Source organism: Juglans microcarpa x Juglans regia, chromosome 2S (genome assembly GCF_004785595.1).
Source record: "Juglans microcarpa x Juglans regia isolate MS1-56 chromosome 2S, Jm3101_v1.0, whole genome shotgun sequence".
In the NCBI taxonomy this organism is placed as follows: Eukaryota; Viridiplantae; Streptophyta; class Magnoliopsida; order Fagales; family Juglandaceae; genus Juglans; species Juglans microcarpa x Juglans regia.
In genome coordinates, this window is record NC_054597.1 from 22,455,780 (window position 1) to 22,461,872 (window position 6,093).

The following is a 6,093-nucleotide window of genomic DNA, read 5'->3' on the forward strand; positions in this document are numbered from 1 at the left end:
TCAAAATGAGGTTCAAGTCTCATAAGGATTTCGAGAATGGTGAAAATACACACACACTTCTACCCATATTTATGGAAAAAAGGTTTTAGGATTTTCAAGAAATCCTTGAAGCCGAATGGTGGGGGATGTATATCCTCCATGTTTTCGATCACCACATGTGTGTTTATCTTATTTCAAGTTTTGTTTTACAACATGAGTGAAATGAATGGGTTTTTGACCTAAAAACCCTAAAGGCTGAATGGTTCAAGATCAAGTGATGCCCTAGAAATCCTCACACACTCAAGAACACGAAATAGGATTTTTTAGACACTTTCTAATGAAGCACATGTTGGATTTACAGCTTGCTAGTATTTCTTTATGTGAATTTTTGTAAGTATACACTCAACTTACTCTTGATTAATACTTGTATATATTTGTGTATATCCTTTCATCGATATATTTGCTTTGTTTCTATCTCTTGTTTGTTTGTTTGTTTGTTTGAATATGCTTATGTAATCTTAGAATATGAATATTACATGAATGGTATGACTCGGTTTAAGATGAAAATGGCAAGAATGTTCTTAGCATGTTTTGGTTCTAAGGAAAATATTATGGTTGATTTGTGATACTTGATGATTCGACTATACTATGTCTTAAAAGTTTAAGATCTTGCCAAGTACCATGATTTTATGTTTCATTTCGTTATGCTATGATTTCTAAGCAAATATGTTTGAAGAAGAAGCATGTTCAAGTGATGATTCTTCATGTTTTTGCACCTACATGTTTCAGCCAAGGCCATTTTTCATGGTTCTATGTATGTGTTTTGATATCTTATATGATTTATGTTATCATGCCATAAATTGAACATGTTATGCTTGGTTATTTCATGCACGGCATTTCATGTGTCATATGTCAAGTGTAAGTACATATGTCTTAAGTCTCATGTCATATGCATTTGGAGAAAAGTGTTTCCAAAAGTGTTTTCAAAGAAAAGAGTTTATAAGTTTTATCACGACTCCAAGTGCTAGGACGGGGGAATGTCCTAGTGGAACTCCTCTGTCCACTCTAAAGTGCTTAAAAATATAGTGGTAATCTTTAGGTTGACAAAGTATCGCCGACGAGTCTTGAATTGATTCTTTTCAAAGAATTCCGGAGTAAGGAAACGTATAACGCTAGTGGGTGCATAAGGCATGTAACCTGATGAAGTAAAGTTGAGTTAATATGATTCTCTATTTATGACGTATTCATCACGGTGCACGGATTGTTGATGGTGCAGTAATTAGCAGGAACACACGGTGCTAAGGGGAACCGTGTTGTGTCCACCCTCTAAAACAAGGATAAGAGCTCATATGATAAGGATCACTTGATAAAAATCTTGTAATAAGATAAGAATTACTTGATGAAAATCTTGTGATATGATAAGGATCACTCGATGCAAATCTTGTGATATATTATGATAAGGCAAGTTCTGATTAAAATCGCATGAATAAGAAAGTTAAGAAATTTTTCTGAAAATCTAAAGTCTCTGTTATAAGTATTTTAAAAATGGTCAAGTTATATGTCAAGTACATGTCCATGCATGCATTTCATGATATATCTCTTGTATGCTTGTGCTAATTATTGTATGTTGTGTGATTACTTGCTGAGATTTCTTGAAATCTCATTGTGGTAGTTTCTACTACTATTCCCCAATCGGAATGGTAGAAGTTGTTACTGGTGTAGAAAACAACACCCATGGCCAAGAGGAAGAGAACGGTGCCTCCTTCGGAGAGGATCGTGCCTGAGATGGTTACAAGTCAGTTGAGCCCTCCATACTAGAGCGACTCGAGGCCATTGATCGGGAGATCTTCGGAATACTTGAATTCATTGCGAAATTCAGACGGCATAACAATTGAGATAAGAATAGGACCTTAGAAAAGTGCGTGAAGCCCAAGCCTGAGCCCTCTTGAAGAAAACGGGAACCTTAAGTTATTTTCTGGAAAAAGAAAAAAGAAAAGAAAGAACCTATGGTTTAGATTTCAACTTTTGAGGAACAATGTTTTGAGGAAGTCCCTTGTTTTGAGAGATTTAAACTATACTCTATGCTTTTGGGATGTTATATCTTTATGATACATGTTTATAGTTTTGGACAATGTTGGAATATTTTGTTGGTACGGTGCCATGTGCTTTGTAATTTGATATGAACCTGCGGGAATGAAATCCCTTGAACCCACAATAAATTTGAAAACTCCTCAAGACAGCCAAATTCAAGTCAATAGATGGAAAAATCTAGACCCGATGAAAACTCGTTTCAAGAACATAAATTATATCAAAATCTAGACCCGTTGAAGAACCCATCTCAAGAACCTAGATTACAAAGGAGGAATGCCACAAAGGTTGTGATTTACCTTTGATAAGTTCAAGAGTTCAATCAAGAACAAAAGGAAAAATCTCAACTCACAAATAACATTCAATATTGTCTAACCTTCAAATGAGGCTACAAGGAGTATTTAAACTAAACCTAATTAAAACCCTAGCCAAAATAAAGCCCATTTTTAACCAAAAAATGCCCCTGATGAACAGTGTCGTGCTACAATATGTGCGGCTACAGTACAACTACAGTAATGCTACAGTACCTCTTGAAATCCTAATTCCTAAAAAGTAACTTTTCAAATAAGCCTTTGGCCAAAATACAAGGCCTTCTCGAAAATCCTAATTCATTAAAAATAAGACGTGTGGGGTAGGCATCTTCAAGCCCACTTATTCTAAACTAATAAAATAAATCACTTAACCAAATTGGAAGTCTCCAATAACAATAGGCCCTATCTCTAAGTCATGCCTTCTACAGCTTGAATCAAGTGGATTAAAGCTGATTCTCCTTCTTTCAAGCCCATCTTGAGTGTTGGGCTCTTGCTAGCTTCATCCCAAGTGGATTGCACCAATCCGTGCATTGCTTCCTTGATCTTCTTGGTTCTTGATCTTGTAATTGGTCCATCTGGAACTTGCAAATGATCTTTGAGAGTAGGCCCATCTTGGTTTCCATCATAATTGCTTAGAATACCTGACTTTTACTATTTTTCTGCTTCTATGTTATTGCATACTGCTAGTGTACTTAGGTGCATAGCATATTATCTATCCTGTACGAGGGGTGTGTAGCCTTGTGTTACATATTTCAGTTTCAGCCACCGTCCATCCCAAGCGGGGGTTGAGGGCTCCACAACCTCTCTCTCTCTCTCTCTCTCTCTCTCTCTCTCCTCTCATCGTGCTTCCTTCGGGCATGACTAAGATGGAGGGGTTGGGGTAAGAACCGGTTCACTTATTAGTAAATCCGGTTTACCACATAGGATATGAGGTGTCGAGCAGTGAATAGTAGTTAATGCAAAGATTTATTCTTTACATATAGTTGTTAATAACTTATTTTTAGCTAATGCTAAAAATACTTAAATAAATTCTCTCCTTTTATAATAAAATTGTGAAAAAAATTGTTTGCGTATCCTCACTCATAGATATAAGCATAAATGTAGAATGATTGATGTGATTTTTCTTAAAGTAAAGTGGTTGAATATCCTTTTTAATTGAAATTTTTACCCTCAGTTGTAATAAAAAGATCAAATTGATCCATCTTTTAGAATCTTGATAAGTGTTATTTTTATGTGATTTTTATCACTCTTTTATTTATGAAAAATATCATTTTCCCTTCAATACTATTAATTTTATTTAATTTCTAGATATATATTCTTTTATTTTCTTGGATTTGAAAAAAATGAGAAGGTTTAGTACAAAAGGAAAGCATTTTGGTACAAAAGAAAAGACTACGAATCCAAACCGATGAGAGGCAGTGAGATCTGAAGAGAGCCGATGAGATTTGGGCGAGGTGCCTTATTCCGTGGGTAGCAAAGAGATTTCTCTTGCCCAAAGGCGAAGAGTCTTTCCACTTGGTAGGTGAGAAGAGGACCATGTGGTCTTTGTGACCTCCAAATGTGGTCTTTGCTAGGCGAAAAGAGGGAATAGTTATTTGTTATTGATATTCATACCAGCTACATTTTTATTACTTTGGATTTTATTTTATTAAAAAGAAAAAGAAAAAAAAGAAAAAGATTTAATTTGATCTCAGTTTGTCTTTTCAAGAATCAGAAGTGCATGCACTGATCTAGATCGTTAGAGCATACGCTTTTCGATCCGGAGATTGAAAGGACCTTACATCAGATCAATAAAGAGAAAAAGAAAGAGGCTGCCACCTGTGAAGTTAATATGGCCAACTAGAAGCACAAGGCATTAAGAGATTATGCGATACTCTCAGTCAATGGGGCAACGTCCAGTATAAGGTTTCCAGCTGTACAAGCCAATAACTTCGAGATCAAGCCAGCCATCATTCAAATGATCCAATAAACTGTCCAGTTTGGTGGGTTGTCCCAAGAGGATCCTAATGTTTATATTGCAAATTTTCTAGAAATTTGTGATACTTTTAAACACAACAGAGTGACAGATGATGCAATTAGACTTTTTCCTTTTTTACTGAGGGATAAAGCAAAAGTTTGGCAGAATTATTTTCCTCCTGGCATCATCACCACTTGGGAGCAGTTTGCACAAAAATTGTTAGTGAAATATTTCCTTTTGGCCAAGACAACGAAGTTAAGGAATGATATCACTACCTTCACCCAATCTAAGGGTGAATCATTATATGAGGCATGAGAGAGATACAAAGATGTATTGCACAAGTGTCCACATCATGATCTCCCAGCTTGGCTCCAAGTACAGACGTTTTACAATGGTTTGGGATCCACAAATCGATCTATGGTTGATGTAGCTACAGGAGGAGCATTAATGAGTAAGACCCCTGAAGCCATATATGAACTTCTGGAAGAGTTGGCATCTAACAACTATCAGTGGGCCGCAGAGAGAGCAATGCCAAAGAAGGCGGCCAATGTTGTTGAGCATGACTCTATGTCCACAATTGTTGCTCAGTTGGCAAATCTATCCAAACAACTAGGTAAGATGAACGTTAATGTTATTCAAACTAATGTTGTTTGTAATCATTGCGCAAGAAATCATTCCAATATAGATTGCCAAGTGGGGAATCCTTTTGTCCAATTGAGTCAAGAACAAGCCCACTACATGTCAAATTTCTAATGTCAAAACAATCATTATTCAAACACGTTCAATCCCGGATGAAGAAATCATCCTAAATTTTCATGGAGCAATAACCGAGGGCTGGCTAGACCACCTCAACTATTTCCATAGCAAGAGAAGAAGCCGACACTTGAGGATATGTTCATGTAGTACATGCAAAAGACTGATATGGAGATGAAAAAAAACTTGGCATCCATCCGCAATCTTGAGGCGCAAATTGGTCAGCTCTCCAACATGCTTACCAAGAGGATAGCAGAGAATTTACCGAGAAACACTATGACCAATCCGAAGGAGCATGTCAAAGCCATAACATTGCGAAGTGGGCAGAGATATGACTAGCCACAAATAGTAAGTACCGAGTGAGATGCAGAAGCTGAAAATGTGGAGACCGAGGTGAAAGAAATTGATCGGGAGGTGACCGACCAACAAGCTAAGAAGACTAGAGAGAATAAAGGAGTTGAAAAATCTACAAAATCCAGGGAGTTTCCTTCTGAAACTTATTCTCCTTTAATTTATGATCCACCAATTCCTTTCTGCAAAGATTAAAGAAAAATAAAATTGTAATCAGTTCTCTAAATTTCTGAGTATATTTAAGCATTTGCATATTAATATTCCTCTCATTGAAGCCTTAGAGCAAATGCCTAAATATGTAAAATTTTTGAAGGATATATTATCAAAAAAGCAGTAGTTGGAGGAGTATAAGACTGTGATGTTGACCGAGGAGAGTAGTGTAATTTTACAAAAAAAACTGCCTTCTAAGTTGAAAGATCTAGGGAGTTTCACAATCCCTTGCACTATAGGAAATTTGTATTTTGATAAAGTTTTATGGGACTTAGGGGCAAGTATTAATTTAATGCCTCTCTTTGTTTTTAGGAAACTGGGTCTTGGAGAAGTAAAGCCGACCACAATCTCTCTATAGTTAGTGGACAAATCTATCAAATACCCGAAAGGACTCAATGAGGACATACTAGTGAAAGTTGATAAGTTCATATTCCCTGCCAACTT

General features: G+C 36.4%; 1 non-coding gene across 1 annotated transcript; it reads right to left on the minus strand.

Moving 5' to 3' along the window:
• Positions 1 to 4,587: 4,587 nt before the first annotated feature.
• On the minus strand, positions 4,588 to 4,694 carry LOC121253748. The gene has a single exon (XR_005938469.1). It is a non-coding gene; the product is annotated as a small nucleolar RNA R71 (small nucleolar RNA).
• Positions 4,695 to 6,093: the final 1,399 nt, after the last annotated feature.